The following is a 23,834-nucleotide window of genomic DNA, read 5'->3' on the forward strand; positions in this document are numbered from 1 at the left end:
TTTCTGTAACGCAGAGGCCCCTCCGAGTCGTTGCGACATCACTCCGCACCAGTATCGCTGCAGCGTCATCGCTATGAAAACCGTGTCCGAGTTAGACGAAGCTAATGAGGGACAGAAATCCGCATCGACTTACTTTCGTGTTCCCGTAGGCGAACGTCAGTTTCGATCGTTAGCGCAATGGCGATATTCACATTATCGTAGACACCACGTAATTCTGTACCAATAAATGCTAAACAGTCATCCATTTAACATGCTGAATTTTTAAGTAATCGGCGCGATAATTGGCAGTCTATTAATAACTCGCTCTGTTAGTTCATAGACATCGAGACCCAGGTTGATGCCGTGTTCCTTGTCTTCAGGAACGCATTTGGTACAGTCCCGCCACTGCCGTTTAGTGGAAAAATAATAGCTTACCAAGTATCTAACCAGGTTTGTGACTGGATTTATGCCGTCCAGATGGAACTCAACACGTCGTTCTTAAACGAACAAAGTCGACTGATGTAGAGGTAACTTCAGGAGTACCCAAAGAAAGTGTGGTAGGACCGTCACTCTCTGCGATGTATAGACGATGTAATGGAAAGCGTCAGAAGCTCCTTGAGGGTGTCTGCAGTTAACGAGGTTGCCTATAAGAACATAGAAACTACAGATACCGTAGCGAACTGCAGGAAGACCAGCAGAGAGTTAATGATTGGTGCACGCACTGGCAATTGACTCTGGACGAGAATAAATGTAAGACTGAGATATTTAAATAAAAATTTATCTCAGTAAGTCACGGTACAAAGATGCTATGAACACCAAGAAATTTTGCATAACTCGAATACAGCGAAGAGAGAGAGGAAGCTCCGAAGACGATGAACAAAAGTTACTTTCCTTTTAGTGAAATAGCTGTAAAATACAGAACGTTTATGAGTCAACACGCAGTTACGAAATAATTCATTGTCAAAGATACAAATGAATTGTTGGGCTGTGAACATTAAATCACTGAGGCGACTGACGACGTCATTGTTCGTGATGGATGACCGATCAGTATGACAAATTTCTTACGTGATAATGTACGCGAGAATAAGGAAACGATCGTCAAATAAATCTCAAGATGGTTCTGCTTTGTAATAAGGAATAAATAACGAAAGAACACTGCCCCCTCGTTATAACCCGAACAATCCGCCCTCAGTCTTTTCGATGTGACCACTGTACAAGTAGAAAAATACAAATAAAATTGTATTCATTACAGAGCAAACTAGGAGGGTTGAAGAGTTTTGTAATAAAATAAACCTACATTAAGATTACAATACAATCCATTACATCCTAATAACAGGAGATTGCCACTTACATGCTCACAGCTCACAATTTGTCAAGAAGAAGGCGCAAATATACTCAAGGAAAAACTAAAGACAGATAGTTTCATTTGTCAAAACAAAAGAAAACAAAAAGATAGTATAACTTCTGGTCACGAATACCTCACATACACAAACATGCAATGTTTTAAGGAAGACACGCAGAGGACTGATGATTGGTGCTTGCACTGGCACTGAATCTGAATTTGAATAAATGTAACGGATTGCGCATAAACAGGTGAAAAAAATCAACTTCTGTGCTATTATGTACATTATCGGTGACAAATCACTGAAAACAGAAACTACCATAAAATACCCAGGAGTAACCATTCGGAGCAGCCTGAAGTGGAATGACCACATAAAACAAAAGGTAAGAAAAGCAGACGTCATGCTGAGATTCATTTTGAGAATTTTAAGGCAATGTAATTCATACACGACGGAAGTTCCTTACAGAACACTTGTTCTACCGCTTCTGGAGAATCTCTCATCAGCCTGGGTCTCTTACCAGGTTGTGTTAATAGGAGAGATAGAGAAGATCCAACGAAGAGCGGTGCATTTCGTCAAGGGATCATTTAGGAGGCGCGAGAACGTTGCGGAGACGCCCAACGAACTCCAGTGGCAGACGTTACAATAGAAGCGTTGTACGTCACGGAGATGTTTACGACTGTAATTAAGAGACAGTACTTTCCGAGAAGTACTTCCGCCCACATATGTCTCGTGAATGATGTAAATGAACAATTATCAACACAGCTTCCTCAATCCATCAAAGCAAAGTGTTTGCTGTCTTCGCGCTCATCGGTCTCAACGGGACTGCAGAATTAAAGGGCTGTCAAAAAGTTGACGTTTGAGGACGTTGCAGCAGCGTGTAAGTAACGTAGGGCTACTCCGACGCGGGTATACACGCACAGACATGTAGGGAAGGAATTATTCCCAAATGTATTCTAACTGGGCCAAAGCGCTGTTATTCATGTAAGCCTGCCAAAGGACAAACACCGGCAGACATCCATCGGGAAATAAGGAATGTATCTGGAGCAACAAGTCCCTCGAAAACTGCTGTTGTAGAATGGTGCGCCAAGTTACGTGCTGTGGCCGTTCGACATAAGACACTGATCGATCTGAGAGGGCAGCCTTATCCGTTGCGGGCAATTTGGAGACCCTGGAGCACCCGCCCCAGTCCTGATCTTTCCGGATTCGATTACCACCTCTTCGGTACCTTAGGAAAGGTCTTGAAGGTTGACGATTCCTGTTGGAAGAGGATGTGCAGCAGACAGTTACGGACTTCTTCATGCAGCAGGACACAGTGTTTTACCAAACTGGCATCTTCGACCCGGTGCTTCGATGAGATAATTGCCCCAATGCTCACGGCGCTTTTGACTGACAGATGTACCGATCTTCGAAATGAAATTTTGTGATCGCCTCTTACATTGAAGTCATAATTGTCATGGATACCTCCTAGTATCATGTCGTATCTCATTTTCTCCGCCATAGTGCAGCATCTCGATGTGGCATGAAGTCAACAAGTAGCTGGAAGTCCCCCTCCCCCCCCCCCTGCCCCCTCCCCAGAAATATTGAAACACGCTGCCTCTATAGTCGCCCATAATTGCTAAAGTGTTGCCGGTGAAGGATTTTGTCCACGAAATGACCTTCCGATTACGTCCCACACATATTTGATGGGACTTATGTCGGGCGATGTAGGCGGTCAAATCATTCGTTCGAACTGTTCAGAATGTGGTTCAAACTAATCGCAAAAAGTTGTGGCCTAGTAACAAGGCGAATTGCCATCCAAAAAAAGTCCATATTTATTTGGGCACTTGAAGTCCATGAATATCTGCAAATGGTCTCCAACTAACCCCTTTCAGTCAATTATTGGTTCAGTTAGACCACAGGACCCAGTCCATTCCACGTAAACACAGTCCACATCATAATGGGGCCACCGCCAGCTTGCACAGTGCCTTGTAGGTAAGGTGGTTGTGTAGGGTCTGCGCCACACTTGAACCCTGTCATCACTTCTTACCAACTGAATTTGGGACTCATCTGACTATGCCACGCTTTCGAGTCGTCTTGAGTCCAACAGATGCGGTCACGAGCCCGGAAGGGCGCTGCAGGTGATGTGCTGTTAGCAAAGGCTTGCGCGTTGGTCGAATGTTGCCATAGCCCAGTAACGGCAAATTTCGCCGCACTGTCTTTACAGATACGTTCGTCGTGCGTCCCACATTGATTTCTGCGGTTATTTCACGCAGCGTTGCTTGTCTCTTAGCACTGACATGTTTAAGCAAAACCGATTATCTCATTTGTTAAGTGAAGACTGTCGGCCGCTGCATCATCCGTGTTGATAGGTAATGCCTGCAATTTCGTATTCTCGGCACACTCTTGACACAGTGGATCTCGGAATATTGAATTCCCTAACGATTTCCAAAATGGAACGTCCGGTGCGTCTAGCTCCAACTACTATTCCGCCTACAAAGTCTGTTAATTCCCGTCGTGCAGCCACAATCACGTCGGAAACCTTTTCACGTGAATAACCTGAGTACAAAAGACAGCTCCGCCAATGCATTGTCCTTTTATATCTTGTACGCGTTATACTACCGCCGTCTGTATATATGTATATCGTTATCCCACGACTTTTGTCGCCTCAGTGTATAATTTGCATGTTCCTTGTAGTTTCTTTACATCAGATATATACATTAAACGCTGTGCACATATAACGATAGCTGATTATTGTGTGGCACGATGACTTCTCTGGAGACCATCTTTGCCTGGTTATAGGGCAGTAAGTTGACAGATAATATAAATATCTCCATGTTATAGCTGAGATAAACATTTAAGTCAGGCTGTGCAATTTTTTTCTTTGTACGTATTTTTAATATTTTTACTGGTAAACTACATTCTTATGGAGAAGGCGTAAGAACGTGACGTAGTGAAACACTATAGAACAAACAGTTTTACATTTGAATGGAATCTTGATCCAAAAATCATAAGTTCTGACGTTTCGAGGCGAAATAATAGCAAATATGCGTTGTTTCGGTAGCATGCACTTCCATGTCCTTCTAGCGACTCCTGATGAATCTCATACAGACATCACACGTTATTAAATAATTCTCTTGGCGGAGAACCGTGAATTGGTGTATTAGTTTCGTTCTCCAGTGAAGTCAGAGACATCGTACAAATCAGAATTCTAGTGTATTTATGCAGACAAACTACAGTTCTTTGCAGATTGCGAAATTTCTTGCTTCTTCCATAATCTGCTATGCTTGGCCTTTTCTTAGGAAGTAAAACGCACAACCGTGTGTGAGAAGAGGAGAAGAGGGAGTCTTTGTAGAGCGTCTAAGTATCATTCCATTAAGTCGCTTTCCTGCATTAAATTTATTACTATTCTTTCTTATTTTGGCTCAGGACTGACTTTAGAACTTTTGTTGTAACTTCGAAGCCTCATTTGTCTAAAACTACAGATTTTGGTTCGAAAACAGTAATGTCTCAAAGAAATATGAGAACATTGTAGTCTTCTAATGTAATCGGACCGTCCCTGCTTTGCCGTCAGCACCTTTTTCTTGATCCGTTGTGAGACCATTAATAAATCATCTTATCAGTAGTAGAAATACCCTCATCTTCTCTGAAAATTTTATTTTATATTACACTGTTTACGTACTGCTTTACGTCGGAGTACTGGTCTCCAAATACAGGCATTCACTTTCGTGCCCAAACATGATATGTCTCTGTTGGAGTCTCAACATAATCTCGAAACAGTCTGCACTTTTATTCTTTTTTTTAAACTTGAAAATATTTTCTCAGACGTCATAGGGCTGACTAATGCACACTCCTTGTCATTTCCCTTTCTTGATCTGTCTCGAGAATAATTCGTAGATAATTGTGCACTGACAGTCCATTTCTGGTTCCCAGATGATATTTAAGGCTCCAGTGTTGCAATGACAAATAGTTGGTGACTTCCTGTATGTCACTGCCCTTGAGTATGTAGAGAAAAAAATGTCAACTCTCCAAGAAGCCATGCAGACGTATTGTGTTTAGCGTCAGCGAAAAATTTCCGATCTGATCGCAAAAATTGGTCAACTTTTACCTTACCACCTAATAATAGACAGATTTTTTTATACCCATTTCCAAATATTAATCGTTTTCTTGCTTAGGTGAATGTGATGCAGATTCGCTTCAGCACTAGACGCTACGCATAAGGCTAAGTGCGCCAGTTTGATTTTTTATTTCTCACCAAGAGTTGGTTAGGTTTCGGTGACGACATATAGCCATATAGCTCTTACATGTATAGGTGCAATCTTTGTCTGCACAAATCTCCAAACTTGTGGCCACTTTGTGTAAGGATATTTGATTGCCACAGGATGCTCAGAAGCGCTTTTGAATAACGATTGGCTGACTTTTGTTGAGGATTTCTTTCAGTGTGTTCTACCTAAGCAGCCTATTTCTGTGTAATAGATGTACACATACTTGCAAATTTTGAATTTTGGGTTGATATAAATAGGCGGCCTTAAATCTGACGGTCTAAATATTTGGAAAATCTTTTCTATGATGCTCCCTACCCCTAGCCTGGATATCTTGCTTGTATGTTTCATGCAGTGCTGGTCCGGATTTCTCAGCCCCACTGCACCATTCATTTATGGGGTTACTACGGTCAAATAAGGCAGAAGGGATAGATAACATTCCATCAGAATTTCTAAAATGATTGGGGGAAGTGGCCACAAAACGACTATTCACGTTGGTGTGTAGAATATACGACTTTCGGAAAAGCATCATCCACACAATTCCGAAGACGGCAAGAGCTGACAAGTGCGAGAATTATCGCACAATCAGCTTAACAGCTCATGCATCGAAGCTGCTTACAAGAATAATATACAGAAGAATGGAAAAGAAAATTGAGAATGCGCTAGGTGACGATCAGCTTGGCTTTAGGAAAAGTAAAGGGACGAGAGAGGCAATTCTGACGTTACGGCTAATAATGGAAGCAAGGCTAAAGAAAAATCAAGACACTTTCATAGGATTTGTCGACCTGGAAAAAGCGTTCGACAATATAAAATGGTGCAAGCTGTTCGAGATTCTGAAAAAAGTAGGGGTATGCTATAGGGAGAGACGGGTCATATACAATATGTACAACAACCAAGAGGGAGTAATAAGAGTGGACGATCAGGAACGAAGTGCTCGTATTAAGAAGGGTGTAAGACAAGGCTGTAGCCTTTCGCCCCTATTCTTCAATCTGTACATCGAGGAAGCAATGATGGAAATAAAAGAAAGGTTCAGGAGTGGAATTAAAATACAAGGTGAAAGGATATCAATGATACGATTCGCTGATGACATTGCTATCCTGAGTGAAAGTGAAGAAGAATTAAATGATCTGCTGAACGGAATGAACAGTCTAATGAGTACACAGTATGGTTTGACAGAAAATCGGAGAAAGACGAAGGTAATGTGAGAAGTAGTAGAAATGAGAACAGCGAGAAACTTAACATCAGGATTGATGGTCACGAAATCAATGTAGTTAAGGAATTCTGCTACCTGGGCAGTAAAATAACCAATGACGGACGGAGCAAGGAGGACATCAAAAGCAGACTCGCTATGGCAATGGTTCAAATGGCTCTGAGCACTATGGGACACAACTGCTGTGGGCATCAGTCCCCTAGAACTTAGAACTACTTAAACCTAACTAACCTAAGGACATCACACACATCCATGCCCGAGGCAGGATTCGAACCTGCGACCGTAGCAGTCGCACGGTTCCGGACTGCGCGCCTAGAACCGCGAGACCACCGCGGCCGGCCGCTATGGCAAAAAAGGCATTTCTGGCCAAGAGAAGTCTACTAATATCAAAGACCGGCCTTAATTTGAGGAAGAAATTTCTGAGGATGTACGTCTGGAGTACAGCATTGTATGGTAGTGAAGCATGGACTGTAGGAAAACCGGAAAAAAACTGTAGAGGAAGACAGAGATTGGAATACGTCAAGCAAATAATTGAGGACGTAGGTTGCAAGTGCTACTCTGAGATGAAGAGGTTAGCACAGGAAAGGAATTCGTGGCGGGCCGCATAAAACCAGTCAGTAGACTGATGACCAAAAAAAAAAAAAACGTTGAAAAAAGGCAATTTGTGCAAGCTGAACCTCCAGACATGCCACGCCGTCACAGAAAGCATCGTTTTGCAAATTTTTATGGCATGGGTAGGAATAAAGCTACACAACTGAGCTTGGATAATTCTTTAGCATTGATGAAATAAGCCCTTGAATTCTGTCTAGCTTTCAAATATTTCGGCTCCTTAACTGCACCTTCTACCAGTTGAGTTGTAACATGCGCATGGAATTCACTGTGAAGATCATGATGCAATGGTGTATTTCGGCAACTGTATGCAACCATGGGTGCCACCGGTATTGAGAATTAGATCTCAGTTCAAGACAAGCTGATTTATCTATGTTGATTCTGGTTCTGCTGTATCTTCGATATTCATCTTGCTCATGAATTTAAGCTGAGACTGAGTCATCTGCGTATGTTTTTTCTGCACTCTTCATCCCATATACACACCATCGGGCCAATGTGGTCAGTAATCTTCGAAGAAGAGGTTCCGTTGCTATTGTATAGAGAAAAGCAGATAAAAGACAACCCTGACGAGGCCTTCTGCAACATTTGGTTGCGAGACTTCCTCAGGAGTAAAATTCAGTGATTTTTCCGGAGACTACTGTGACGACTACGATTTTCTTTGTCGGAGTTTCTTCTTACTCATGTTCGATAGGAATAGACAGTATGTGTATTTTCAGTATAGCAGACATACAACGATTTTTGAGATTTCAGCGTCTCATCGATAGCTAGCTCATTTGGCTTGGAGCGTTAACTTTTCTTAGGAAAAGAGTTCAAATGGCTCTAAGCACTTTGGGGCTTAACATCTGAGGTCATCAGTACCCTAGACGTAGAACTACTTAAAACTAACTAACCTAAGGACATCACACACAGCCTTGCTCGAGGCAGGATTCGAACTTGCGATCGTAGCAGCAGCGTGGTTCCGGACTAAAGCGCTTAGAACCGCTCGGCCACAGCGGCCGGCTTCTCAGGAAAGATGAGAAAGAAAATCTTTAGTTATACTTGACTAACACTTTATGGATGAAGTTCCGTACTTCTCCGCCGTCTCTGTGTTAACTGTCGTTGTTCCCACACTAAATTCTGCATTGAGGTTTGACCCTGCTTCCAAATGTTGAAAGTTTAGCTGATCTAAGAACGACTAATCTCTTGCGGAATGCCATAAGGCTTCTGCAGTTATCATAATGGTAGCTTCGAGCCTAAGAAGCCAGAGAAAATTCCTAGTGCAGGACACAGTGTTAGTCTGACAAAATGATTCACGGCAGTTTTCAACATTATTTGACTTGATTCATAGAATTTGATTTCCGAGGCCTGCTTTGTCAAGATAAATATTATTAAATAAATATTATTATTAAAACGGGTCATGTAGCTGCAATCAAAGTAACATGAAGAAGATGACATTGAGATAAACAGTTAAATCAGTTGAGGGTAATTCACTTCTGGAAATTACAGCGTCTGTTTTTCCTTACTCTAAGCGAAAGACGTAATCATCCCTTTGGCTTGGAAAGGGTCCATTATCTCTCTGTCTTCGTAACAATAGATCTAGTGATTCTTTACTAATTCCCCTATTATTCAAACAGGAAAAGACTTGAAAACGCCTCGCGGAATGGCCGCGCGGTTTGAGACGTCATGTCACGGATTGCGCGGCTTCTCCCGCCGGAGGTTCGTATCCTCCCTCGGACATGGGTATGAGTGTTGTTCTTAGCATAAGCTAGTGTAAGTTAGTTTAAGTAGTGTGTAAGTCAAGGGGCAGTTTGGTCCCTTTAAAAATTAAAAATAAAGTGACTTGATAAGTTTGAAAATAATCAATAATTATTTTATGTACTATTAAATTAAATCTAATGATTAATGTCCGTATATTTCACCCTCTTTAATAAACGTCTTTTGATAGTCGATAACTTATACACATTCCTACCGTTCTTAGAATTTGGTGTAGGGCTATAGATTCCACTATAGCTGGCTGGTTGCGCCGGTTATCATGTTGGAAGAAGTTGAGAGCTTACCGCCTACAATACATCTACGCCGTTTGCAGCTCTGTGTCGCCTAGGCTAACTTTGTGTTTATTGCTTCACCTTTAATTTTGGTGTAAAGGGAAGGGCGCGAGATTAGCATGTCTTGTCCTATCAACTCCGAGATCGTTAGGGAATGGAACAAAAGCTTAAGGAGTGTTTTGTTTAATGAACCATTCCAGTATATAATTCAAGTGAACGAGGTAAACTAGACAAAAGCGAAATTAAGATGGCCTGTCAACGATCTGAACGCTACTTCTTCCGATAGTAAAGTTCGTCTTACATCGGTGCTGTTGCTAAGCACATACAGTGCAGTTGGATTTTTCTTGTCAATTTGTCGTTGAGGAAAAGGCGATAGTCAGTACTGATGTGTGCTTGTCTTGTGTATCACTGATCTTACGATTATAGTAGCCTGAGACTGCTTTACAGTGAAAGAGTTACGTTGTTACCGACTACCCGCGGTCTCAACATTCTGAAGAAATACAAATCTTTTCGCAGTGATAAAGCAGTAGGCCTTCCTTGTAAGTGACTCCTTAAAAGACACTGGAGGTGTTCCTAACGGATGCCCAGCGCTTGAATGAATATCAAGTTACATACCCATAGCGTAGATCATGCACGTCTCCTCAAGAGACAGTATACGTGGCAGATGCAGCTAGGCCAACGTAGATTGCACACATGGACAGCATTTGGTTCCAGGATGTGGAGGTCTTCCGGCAAAATGAGGGATACGGAGATTGAAGATGCTGTATAGTCTTCACAAAATCGTCCGTCAGAGTGAAGCAACTTTGAAGAAACGGTAATCTTAAGCAGAAAGTTGAGGAAACCTCCTGCGGAAAGATCTTTATGTTCTATCCAGTGCATGGTCAGGAATCTACTACCGGCGAATCAGAAAGCCTACCAGTTCTACATTTCACATAAGAACAAGTTGATCTGTATATACAGAACGAATAAATAGATCGAGATGTCGTTTTCAGCAATAGAGGATATAGATTCGAATTTTATGATGTGCGCAGACAATGTTTACAGTTTACAGCTGCCGAATTTGACACCGTCTTTCTATTAATGACCCTATATACTCATTATTGGCATAGGAAAGAGTCCTCGAAGACGACATGCGGTTTTCATTTATGGCAGTTACGTGGCAGTATGCTGAAAAGTATCTAATCATGCCAAGCACTCTCGTTCCGCCTTTTCAAATATTACAAGGAGTTTCAAGAACCTGGACGTGCGAAGATTAAAATACGCCAATGCAAATTAACAATAACTGATGAAAGAAGTGCAAGGAACATTGTAACTGGGGTAACACAGTACATATGTCACGTAGACGTGCGACTGGGATCAGGCAACGGAATTTTCTGTGAATACTACATCTGAAACCAATGGCAATGACTTTCATAATCGCAAACCTCTAAATAATGTCTATGAAAGATACAAAGTAATGCGACGTTCCTATGTAAGGTGTTTTTGGGGATGAAGTATTGATTGAGTGGCCAAGTAAGTGGTCCCGACAGTCGGGATACCAGTTACTCTGGAATAAGGCTGGGCATCTCGGACATATTCCGAGTCGTGGCCACCTTTGTGCTCAGACGGCAAAGACTACCAAATCCACCGGTTAGTCCCTCAACCGTTAGGGGTAAAACTCAATGGGACCCGGGCAAGTAAGGCTAGCAACCTGCTTCCCTGGTACAATAAATATGATGCTGGCATCAATCAGAGCAAAATGCCTCGGACCTTTGGAGGTGACTGAGTCCCACCTCTAATTGACAAACCGGGGTCTCCTAAGATACGACTCGACAAAGAATGGTAACGAGATGGGGAGCTATTAATATCAATGGGGGCTACTCTTGGAAGAAGGTAGAGCTAGCAGAGGCTGCAAGTAAGATGGGGTTGGACGTTTTAGCTGTTAGTGACATTCGGGTGAGGGCTGAGAAAGAAGAGGAAGTGGGAGAATATAAGGTCTACCTGTCAGGAGTCAAAGCAGGAATAGCACAATGGGGTGTAGGGCTTTTCATCAGGAAAGAAATGGAACCCAGCGTAGTTGCAGTAAGGTATGTAAACGAACGACTGATGTGGGTAAATTTGACAGTGTCTAGCAAGAAAATTAGGATTGTGTCAGTATATTCGCATTGTGAAGGGACAGATCAAGATAAGATGGATAGTTTTTATGACGCACTCAGTGATGTAGTTGTTAGAGTAAAGGACAAGGACAGTGTTCTGCTCATGGGTGGTTTTAATTCCAGGATTGGAAATCGAACAGAAGGGTATGAAAAGGTTATGGGTAAATTTGGAGAGGATGTGGAGGCCAACAGGAACGGGAAACAACTCTTGGATTTCTGTGCCAGTATGGGCTTAGTAATCACAAACTCCTTTTTTAAACATAAGAACATTCACCGGTATACTTGGGAAGGCAGGGGAACCAGATCTGTCATTGACTACATAATAACAGATCAGGAATTCAGGAAGGCTGTGAGGGACACACGTGTATTCAGGGGATTCTTTGATGACACTGATCACTATTTAATCTGCAGTGAAATTGGTATTGTGAGGCCGAAAGTGCAGGAGGTCAGGTCCATGTGTAGAAGGATAAGAGTGGAGAAACTTCAGGATAAGGAAATCAGACACAAGTACATAACAGTGATCTCAGAAAGGTACCAGTTGGTTGAATGTAGTCAATTGCAGTCACTGGAAAAGGAATGGACAAGGTACAGGGACACAATACTACAAGTGGCCAAAGAATGTCTTGGAACAGTAGTGTGTAAAGGTAGGATGAAGCAAACAGCTTGGTGGAATGACACAGTCAAGGCAGCCTGTAAAAGGTAAAAGAAGGCATATCAGAAATCGCTACATACTAGAACTCAGATAGACAGAGAAAGTTATGTTGAAGAAAGAAACAAAGCCAAACAGATAATTACAGCATCCAAGAAGAAATCTGGGGAAGACTTTGGAAACAGTTTGGAGACCTTGGGTCAAGCTGCTGGAAAACCATTCTGGAGTGTAATTAGCAGTCTTCCAAAGGGAGGTAAGAAGGAAATGACAAGTATTTTGGACAGGTCAGGAAAACTGCTGGTGAATCCTGTTGATGCCTTGGGCAGATGGAGGGAATATTTTGAAGAGTTGCTCAATGTAGGTGAAAATACGATCAGTAATGTTTCAGATTTCGATGTACAATGGGACAGGAATGACGATGGAAACAGGATCACATTTGAGGAAGTGGAGAAAATGGTCAATAGATTGCAGTGCAATAAAGCAGCTGGGGTGGATGAAATTAAGTCGGAACTCATCAAATACAGTGGAATGTTAGGTCTTAAATGGCTACACAGGATAATTGAAATGGCGTGGGAGTCGGGACAGGTTCCATCATACTGGACGAAGGCAGTAACCACACCATTCTTTAAACATGGAAACAGAAAAGATTGTAACAACTACAGAGGTATCTCTTTGATCAGCGTTGCGGGTAAAATCTTTTCAGGTATTGTTGAAAGGAAAGTGCGAGTATTAGTTGAGGACAAACTGGATGAAAATCAGTGTGGGTTTAGGCCTCTTAGAGGTTGTCAGGACCAGATCTTTAGCTTACGGCAAATAATGGAGAAGTGTTACGAGTGGAATAGGGAATTGTATCTATGTTTTATAGATCTTGAAAAGGCATATGACCGGGTTCCTAGGAGGACGTTATTGTCTGTTCTACGTGATTATGGAATAGGAGGCAAACTTTTGCAAGCAATTAAAGGTCTTTACATAGATAGTCAGGCTGCAGTTAGAGTTGACAGTAAATTGAGTCCATGGTTCAGAGTAGTTTCAGGGGTAAGACAAGGCTGCAACCTGTCTCCACTGTTGTTCATATTATTTATGGATCATATGTTGAAAACAATACACTAGCTGGGTGAGATTAAGATAGGTGAACACAAAATAAGCAGTCTCGCATATGCGGATGACTTAGTTGTGATGGCAGATTCTATTGAAAGTTTGCAAAGTAATATTTCAGAGGTAGATCAGAAATGTAAGGACTATGGTATGAGGATTAGCATCTCCAAAACAAAAGTAATGTCAGTGGGAAAGAGGTATAAACGGATTGAGCGCCAAATAGGAGGAACAAAGTTAGAACAGGTGGACGGTTTCAAGTACTTAGGATGCATATTCTCACAGGATGGCAACATAGTGAAAGAACTGGAAGCGAGGTGTAGCAAAGCTAATGCAGTGAGCGCTCAGCTACGATCTACTCTCTTCTGCAAGAAGGAAGTCAGTACCAAGACTAAGTTATCTGTGCACCGTTCAATCTTTCGACCAACTTTGTTGTATGGGAGCGAAAGGTTGAGGTTACGGATATGAAAGTAACTAGGATGTTTGCAGGTACTAGTAGATGGGAACAATGGCAGGAGGGTGTGCACAACGAGGAAATCAAAGAAAAACTGGGAATGAACTCTATAGATGTAACAGTCAGGACGAACAGGCTTAGATGGTGGGGTCATGTTACACGCATGGGAGAAGCAAGGTTACCCAAGAGACTCATGGGTTCAGCAGTAGAGGGTAGGAGGAGTCGGGGTAGACCAAGGAGTAGGTACCTGGATACGGTTAAGAATGATTTTGAAGTAATAGGTTTAACATCAGAAGAGGCACCAATGTTAGCACTGAATAGGGGATCATGGAGGAATTTTATAAGGGGGACTATGCTCCAGACTGAACGCTGAAAGGCATAATCAGTCTTAAATGATGATGATGGTGATGATGATGATGATGATGATGATTATTGATTAAAACCACGGGGAAACGAATATTCGTGATATGCACTACTGGGCACTTGAATATCCACGCTGATTAACGATAGTGGATGAATTACGAACTGTCAACGTGTGTTGTGGGCTTTCCAGTACCGCGTCATTGGCCCCTGTTTTGTAGATAGGACTCTAAATAGCTACAAATTTGTTCCTGCAATTCTAAACAGATATGCTGTCGTCATCATGGGAAGACATTCTGCAGGACACAACGAATTTTTATGCAACAATAATGGATGTCCCGACCATTCCGCACAGATAATAGTTAGAGACCTTCTTTACAGAAGATTTTGGTAATCGTTGTATCGATCGTTAGGAAAATTCAACATGGCCATACATGTTCACCATAATTATCCTCTATGGACTGTCACCGATGGCGGTAATTAAAATCAAGAGACGTACAAGGAATCACTGATGGCTCCCGAAGATATGAAATGCCACATAATATAGGCCTATGCCGCGACAGTCCAGATGAAATTCAACGTACTGCATTGCCTTCCCGATATCGCGGTGTGGTATGGTTCATATGGCTCTGAGCACTATGGGACTCAACATCTTAGGTCATAAGTCCCCTAGAACTTAGAACTACTTAAACCTAACTAACCTAAGGACATCACACACACCCATGGCCGAGGCAGGATTCGAACCTGCGACCGTAGCAGTCCCGCGGTTCCGGACTGCAGCGCCAGAACCGCTAGACCACCGCGACCGGCGCGGTGTGGTATGTATAAATGCACGAGATCAACATTCTCAGCACTTGATATGACTGAATATCTGAATATGTCTGAATATCTGAATATTGTAAATGGAGATCCAGAATGGGACCCCTTCCAAACTCTGACATGTGCTGACAATGCTGCCTCACACGTGTACAGCCAATCGCGGTAAATTTGTACCACTTTAATAAATTAAAAGTCGAAATTGACATTGTAACATTTTACATCTATAGTTAAAAAAGATTTTTCCTGCATGTAATTCTCAATTCTCTCGGTAAATTTAGTACATGCCAGAAAGAAATCATGTGTTAATAGGAAGTAAAAACGAATAGTGGTGGTGCAGTACTGCAGGTTTACTTTGAAATATCAAGATATTTGTATCGACCTGGCATCGTTCAACTTGAAGCACTGCCACCAGAAGCTTTCTTCACAGACAATGCGACTAAAGGGTAATTACAAGGCTAAGAGCTTGTGGGAAGATGGGAAGATAACTGAAATAATAGCTAAAAATCACAGAGGTAATAAAACTTTTACTTTGAGTACAAAACAGTGCAGGAATGTAGAGCAGCAGCCATTTGAAACATAAGTGGTAAGTGGTGCAAACATTTCATGACTGGTAAAAAGTTACCCTGATGTGTGACTGTACGTGGCGACTCCGTGTCTTTGACAGTGACGCTATTCACTATTCACACACTTTATGTACGTTAGCAGGCCTGGTAACAGCACTAAATACGAACAACACTAACGCATTCTGGTAACCGTTCTGTCACAATGAATTGAAGCTCTAATTATTGACCTACCCGTCGATGCTGTTTATGTGTACGAAGGTGCACTGACATCCGACAGTGTATTCTGCTTTACTTTTCTGGCAGGTAGTGCATTTTTCGTGAACTGTCTTACTCGTATTGTTACCCGCCCACCGCCACCGTGTATAGTTACTGACAATCCGTGTTCTATTCTTTCAGTTCGGTAATTCATTTACAGAGTGCAGCAGATCTCGTGTTTCATCATCTACATCAGGCCAGTCCACTTACAACTGGAACATTTCATGCACTGGGCGTATAATACTGGCGCTAATGTCAAAATGTCTAGCTCAACCAAAGATCATCATCGACAAAAAATCATTGCAGCGTATATGACACACCGTCTTCTTCCCAGTACCGCAACTATGTTTATGTCGAAGATATAATCAGTAAAATAATACTTACCAGGTGATACGGAACGTGATCGCAAGAGGAAATGAGGAAAGCGAGACACATGTAAGTCTAAAAGAGGACAACAATACCTCTGTTATTGAGTCGATCTGAATGCTAAATCGCAGGACTGGTAGAACTTAAGAAAATTAAGTTCTTCGGATTGCTAACAACTTTCATCAGAGCATCAGCAATACTTGGGATAACTAGGTACGCTGTCAGTAACAAAAAACCTACAAACTTAAACAAAAATGTTCTGAAAATTACAAAACCTGCTTTACAACGTTTCAGGAAAATCCGAGGCAAGTTCGAGGCCAAGACGCCGGTATACGTCAGTGTGTTCGGTGAAAGTCGTAATATTAAAGAGAAGAAGAACATCGGTTTTTTTATAAACGTAATAATGCTATTTGCCAGTAGCATCTGTAATAGCTGTGACGGGAACGATTTAAACTTTCACTAAAGTCGCAAGATGAGAGGAGAACTTTATCTTACAACCCGGTAAATCACAGACACGGCGCTTATAGTTTTCTTATTGTTTCCTTTTGGTCAGTTCGCGTGAACTCTTATTTGCTTAGTTATTCATTGAGGATAGATTACACTGGTTTTTTTTTCATGAAAAACGTCACTAATTCGTTGCGATACATTCTAGTTTAATTGTAATAGCCGTGACGGAAATGAATTAAACATGCTCTAGAAGTCGCAAAATGAGATAACTTTGTGCTGGACCTCGGCGAATGCCAAAAACTGTGCTAATAGTCTTTTATTGTTTCCTTGTGTTCATTAATTAACGTGAACTGTTGCCTACTTTGTTATTTAGTGACGATCTGTGTTATGTGAAAAAGTACGACCTCTGTTCGCTGCGACAGATTCTAGTTCATTATAAGACAATTACAAATGGCTAACCTGCTAACTCATGTTGCAGCTCAGCATTGATAAAGTGGGCAGACACGAACTCTGTAACGTGTTAATTTCCCTTCAGGTAATGTACGCTGGATTCAACCCTGCAACAGTTGGTGCATCTTGCTAATTGCAGCTCATCAAGCATACTACGTTGCATCACCGCCTTTGAGCTTTTGAACCTTATCTACAAACTTCCTCCTGTCCCATGTCCCGGAATGAAGCAGCGAAACCAACACTTTTCGTTAAAAATCCGCGCCCGATAGTAGAGCGATTTTCATTGTTCACATCGGCACAATTACATGGAACGGGAAAAACGTGGAGCCAATTATCCATCGGTTCGTCGAGATTTAGAGGTGTGGCAGATGCCACGACCTAGATATTAGCCTCCGTGGTTGCGTCACAGCACTTGCTTTACAAGGCAAGGATGTATTTTAAAGATCGCTCCGTGAAGAACAGACGGCGAGGCGTCGGGTGGGGGCCGGCGCATCTGGAGTATATAAGCGGGCGCCGACGGGCAGTCGGCATCAGTCGCACCGCTCCACCCATCACAGCAGATACACGCCATGGCATTCCAGGTGAGTGCCTGCCACTGCTGGCTGGCTGGCTGGCCTCATCGGCTGCCCACGTGGTTATCACTGGGGTCTGGGCCTCCTTATTTGGGCTTTGACTGGCTTAGATTGCCTATACTAGAGAACTTCTACTTCGTAGCTTTTCCTATGGGCAAAATAACGTTTCGTGAACCTTTACTGAAATTTGGCACATTGCTTCTAGGATAGAGTTCCTTTATTTATGTATAAAATTGGGAATAAGCCAAACAACTCTTGTCATTGGAAATTTAAAATACAGTATGCCTAAGGGAGCTCGATTTACGCATTTTAGACCATATTATGGGATATTTCATACAGCCATTCCAAGAAACGTACAAACAGAGCTCTTGTTTTCAGAAATACAGTGCTCCATATGCGTCCAGCAGTTAACGTAACTTTGAATTCTTAATACTGTACTTTTATCATATTATGGCACACGTTATGTAGCTGTAGCAAAAATAAATGTATGTCTATTTTTCTAGGTACAGGGTCGGAGTTGATTTGCAAATAAGCACAAATTTAAATTTTGAATAATATTACATCACTAACCTTGTTCTTATCATCACCCAGAGATGGCAAAATAATTGTGTCCATGGAAACTTCTCGAAAACGTCCGCGCATTACTACTATCGTGCGCTCCACAGAGCTCTCGCAAAATTATATGCTTTTGTGAATAAAGGGCTGAATGTTTCAATGGGCATGGATTTTCACTTCCAGAAACTCTACGTACTTCTGGGTCTAGCTGCTGTTAACATACTCCAGAGAGATGGAATCCTAAAATGCCTCACGGAAATCTACTCATTCACTATTTATCTAATTGTCGGATGTAATCCTCATTATATTTATGTATTCGAATTTGTTTGAGTGGTGTGTGTTCTCTCGGGCATGTCTGACAGAACAGACACCACTACTGATGACGCGGCTGGTGCATACATTAGTATGAAACAGGGAATGGAGAAAGAAAGGGAAAGGATGTGTGGGAATTCGTGATTTCCAGCCGCACAGAGCATTGTGGTATTGTAGTGGCGAAAGTTCAAAGGCAAAGCGGTTGAGGCAACCGCTCATAAGAAGCGGTAAATCCACGTTTGAGTCCCGGTCCGGCACAAATTTTCGGTTTTCACCATTGAATTACCACAACGCCCTGTGCGGCTGGGAGTTTCGAATTCCCACCTAACCCTTCCCTTTCTTTCCCCATTCTCTATTATATATAACTGATAATATTTGTTGAACGCTGATTGTAATTTCGCTACAAATGGATGAAAGACTACTGTCTCAAGGTTTCTTTCATCTTTTTGTTCAAATAAGTATTTTCTAAATAATATCTTTTACATTCGCACAGGGATCAGTCGGAGTATCCTAATTGCCTGGTGTAAATACGTACTTAAGGAAATTAATTAATCCTCGAGAGTCTACCTAACGAGGAACTGCAACAAAAAGAAACATGTATCGGGACTCTAACACAGTTTAATCAGTTCTTAGAGGCACACTGCTGGTCCGTCGATATCACATTTGAATCATTCTTAAGTCATCATTGAGAAAATAGGACGGACCAATATGCCTAGTAGAACATAGCGGTATGGACTTTGTAACGAAAGTCTGTTTTACAAGGACTATCGAGTAAAGAGTCCATCCGTATTTCTGTTTATTTTTTAATTTTTATTTTTTTAAATTTAACGTATGAATCCTTTCAGTAGTACCTCCTTATATCTCGCTTTTTGAGCCGGTTCTGCCGGCCTGAGTGGCCGAGCGGTTCTAGGCGCTTCAGTCTGAAACTGCACGACCGCTACGGACGCAGGTTCGAATCCTGCCTCGGCATTAATGTGTGTGATGTCCTCAGGTTAGTTAGGTTTAAGTAGTTCTAAGTTCTAGGAGACTGATGACCTCAGATATTAAGTCCCATAGTGCTCAGAGCCATTTGAGCCATTTTTTTAGCCGTTTCGCGGATGATATGAAGGCAATAGTAACACTAGACAAATTCAAACTGCGGTCTGTTGATATCCTTACTTATTATGAAATCATACTAAGAGGATATTCGCTAAGTGAACTTTGGCTTGCCTTTGCAATCTGGCAAGAATGAGACGTAATAAGTGTCTTTAGGAGACCTAAATTACGTACTGACTGCTGCAGTGAGATTGATGGATTTCGGCAATATTTTTCATATAAACAGACCACTGTAATTTAATTTTGGTGCTAGAGCTCAAATATCAGAATTTTTGCAGCTATTTACGTAGCATACAGAAACTTGAGAACGTCAAGTAACCCTTTCCTTTTCTCCTATTTTCATTTTTACATGCAACTTATTATCATTGCAGCTTTCCCTGTTCTTTCACAACGCACATGCTGGCTGTTCCGCAAAATTTGTTACACGTACTAGACGAAGGAAAAATGTCATAGTTTTTCCTTTGGATGTCTTAGGCAAGTCGAAGAAAAATCAGCTCACGCCTTCTTAATACGAAATCATCTTACTTTGATTGGTAAACAACTTTCATTGTGTTTGACGTAAAGCAATGTTAATGAGCAAACATTTTAAGCAATTGTCCTCTTTAAAACTCATGAGTATCGTTAGGAAAAGCAATAATGTTGACATACCACTCTGACTGAGAGGTAAATGACAAAGATACGCAGTCTCTTAAGTGAATTTCCACTCTGTCCTTTCTCTCAAGTTGCCTTTTCATTTGCTGTTTTTGAAGACGTACCGCAAAAAATAATAAAATTTGTTTGTTCAGAACACTCTCATTTTTTCTATTGACCTAGCATTTATCAGAAAAGGATTTTCACTGGTACCTAAACCGTATTTCTCGGCTTCTTTTTTTTCTTTTTGTCTTTGTTGAAGAAAGAAGAAAGGTCAGTAATTATTATCCCATCGACATCAGGGAATGACATGAAGCGCACGCTTAGTTGAAGAAGGGAGGGTTGTAGTAAACTTCCTGGCATTCACCTCGAAGGAAACCTCTGCAAACAGACGTCCGTTTGGTGACGAGCACATTTGAATTCCCTTGCCTCCTAGCACTAGTCTCGTACTTCTAGCACTTTCTCAACACGGTCAGTTGCTTGATGTGCTATGAAATGCCCTCTGCATTTTGCAAGGCTACCACAAAGAGAACCTCGTCGTGTTTGTACCGAGCTACAGCACAGGCTAGTTACGGTAGAGAACTCGCATTTGGGAGAGTCTTGGTTCATCTCATTACACTGGTCTACGTTTCCGGCCAATTCTTCCCAGCCTACTAAAGTAAAAACTAAACTCCGCCCGAACAGGCCTTGGAAGGCCCAACGGTACCGACTGGCCGCCGAGTCATCGTCAGCGCACAAGCGTCACTGGATAGGGATATGGAGAGGCAAGTGGTCAGCACACCCGGCCGTAAGTCAGTTTCCGAGACCGGAGCCGCTACTTCTCAATCAAGTAGCTCCTCAGTTTGCCTTCCAAGGGTTGAACGCACTCCGCTAGCCAACAGCGCTTGGCAGACCTGACGGTCACCCATCCAACTGCTAGCCCAACCCGACAGCGCTGAACTTAGGTGATCTGACGGGAACCGGTGTTACCCCTGCGACATGGCCGTTGTCTTCTTCCTAACCTATCTCGTTTTATTATGACCCAACGATTTGAGGATAATTTTTTCCTTTCCTTTTTTAAAGTGACTATGTCTGTCACTCTCCATTTGATTTTCCATGTAAGAACGTCAAGTAGGACTCAAAATATTTTCAATAAGTTCCTGGAGATTAAAATTTTGTGCCGATTCACTACGCGCTCTCCTAAGGCTCCAGGAGCGCTTTTCGGTCTTAGACAGAGTTTTAATCTACCAGGGAGTTTGGAAATAGGGCACATTCCGCTGCAGAGGTGGATATTCATTGCGCTACTTCTCTTCTTTGCTAATTCCTATTTTGAATCCTCAGACTATTTGTTCAATTGGCGACCTAGAGCACGAAGTCATTTCAGTGACTGCCAACTATTTTGTATTGCAACGGATAGCGAAAGGGGATGCGAACAATTGTCGTCCTGAACACTTGTCCTTCGTGTCAAGTACTGTGCCACCTCCCCGGTCTGGTGGTAGAATGCGATCTTGTATTCGATGGGCAATGAAATCGATCGTGGACTTGTTTAACACGTTCACGCCGGCACTGACGATTATATTTCTCGCTGCGGGGAGGTGCGCTATTCATGCTTTCCTTCATCTGGCGGTGCCGCTTTTCGTTTCTCGCCACGGGGTGTCAGTTCTATTCAAACGTCCTACGCTACTGTTATAATATACTGGCCTTTTGTTTCGAAAGCGGCACGAGTCTATTCCTTTAAAACAACTACAGATCATATAAAATAATTTTATGCTAAATTAGTCACAAATTGTGTGGTACCTCATTTGTTCAGCTGTTCGTTGCGCCTTGCTGATAGGCAATACATTATACGTTAGAGTACTGCTGGTAGCGTAAGTGGTAGAGTGGAGCGTGAGCCACTGGTGGTAAACCCTGTACGATGGAAGGTTAGGTAGACTGGGCCGCTAGTGGTACACGCCGGCGTGAACGTGTCGAGGAATCACCCGCCTGGTGACTGTGGACAGTGAACTGTGACGCTTGTGTGTGCCTGCAGGTTGTGCTCTTGTGCGCGTTGCTGGGCGCAGCCAGCGCCGGCTACCTGGGCGCGCCCGCCGTCTCCTACTCGGCGGCGCCAGCGCTGCGGGGCTACGGGGCAGCAGGTCTAGCAGGTGAGTCGTCGTACCCTGAAACGTCAGCATCTCTCTGCTCACACAGTGGCAGTGCTTAATACTGCATTGCTGGCAGAAGACGCCCGTTTTTATATTGCAAATAGATATGTGTGCTCTCATGGCTTAAGTCATTAATGTACAGGGGTTGGACAAAAACATGGAAACACAGCAAGAAATTCATGCTTGAACATAAATGCAAACGCTAGCTAAGTCTGCAGGTTGAGCTCTTGTGTTTGCCACGAACGGCACCTGTGCAATGTCCGCAATACGGCCCAAGTGTGAGTCGTGGTTGGGACCCCGTCTTGTGTAGTTACGATCGCATTATGTCGGAGCTACTTGATTTGGAACATGGGCTAATTGTTGATGCTCGCATGGTGGGTTCTTCCGTAATCAGGGTAGCCAAACCGTGATTATAGAAACTCTGTACCGAAGAACTACACCGCATACAGCCGGCCGCTGTGGCCGAGCGGTTCTAGGCACTTCAGTCCGGAACCTCGCTGCTGCTAAGATCGCAGGTTCGAATCCTGCCTCGGGCATGGATGTGTGTGATGTCCTTAGGTTAGATAGGTTTAAGTAGTTCTAAGCCTAGGGGACTGATGGCCTCAAAAGTTAAGTCCCATAGTGTTTAGAGCCATTTGAACCATTTTACACTGCACACAGGAAAAGTGTACTACGAGTCGCAAAGCGTCAAAATTGTAAGTTAGAGCTATGTAATTTCATTTGCTTTCTCTCTCTGTGTGTCTCTCTCTCTCTCTTATCTTTCTCTCTCTCTTTCTCTTTCGAACTTTGTTGATTTCTCAGTCTCTCTTTATTACTATCATTTTAGAAGTACGTCCCAAAGTTATTTATAACTTCGGTGTCATATAACTCGCCTTTTAATTCACTTATAGAGGTGTAAAGTGTCCCCACACTGAACGATCTGAGGACTGCGAGACGCCTTCTGTATTCAAAATGAGGAAACATCCCCCAGGCTGTGGCTAAGCCATGTCTCCGCAGTATCCTTTCTTTCAGGACTGCTGGTTCTGCAAGGTTCGCAGGAGATTTTCTGTAAAGTTTGGAAGGTAGGACACGAGGTACTGGCAGAAGTAAAGCTGTGAGGACGGAGCGTCAATCGTGCTTGGGTAGCTTAGATGGTAGAGCACTTGCCCGCGAAAGGCAAAGGTCCCGAGTTCGAGTCTCGGTCCGGCACACAGTTTTAATCTGCCAGGAAGTTTCATGCCTTCTGTATTACTTTATTTGCTGGGTACAAGTGTGAAAGGCACTTCGGAATGCAGGTCCACATATTGACCCCCGAGGACAGCTTTTGGTTATTTTCTATATCGCCCTACGCCGTACAGCACGCTATTTGACCGATCAAGGAAGAGTGATTTAGGGACCCAGAGATGTTTGAGATGCGCGAACGTCGCAGGCCAGTACAGATTACCGGAGACGCGAGCAGTACCTTTGTTAACTGACCTCGGCTGCACGCAGGCCTGCCGGGGTACGCGGGCGCCCTGACGCCGGCCGCTGCCGCAGCGCTGTCGCCCGCCGCCAGAGCCGCCGCCGCCGCCGCCG

General features: G+C 42.8%; 1 long non-coding RNA gene across 1 annotated transcript; it reads left to right on the plus strand.

Annotated features, from left to right (window-relative positions):
- The first annotated feature begins 17,508 nt into the window (after positions 1-17,508).
- On the plus strand, positions 17,509-23,825 carry LOC126236543 (uncharacterized). The gene is made up of 3 exons (XR_007544936.1): positions 17,509-17,574; positions 22,166-22,280; positions 23,751-23,825. It is a non-coding gene; the product is annotated as an uncharacterized LOC126236543 (long non-coding RNA).
- Positions 23,826-23,834: the final 9 nt, after the last annotated feature.

This window comes from Schistocerca nitens, chromosome 1 (genome assembly GCF_023898315.1).
Source record: "Schistocerca nitens isolate TAMUIC-IGC-003100 chromosome 1, iqSchNite1.1, whole genome shotgun sequence".
In the NCBI taxonomy this organism is placed as follows: Eukaryota; Metazoa; Arthropoda; class Insecta; order Orthoptera; family Acrididae; genus Schistocerca; species Schistocerca nitens.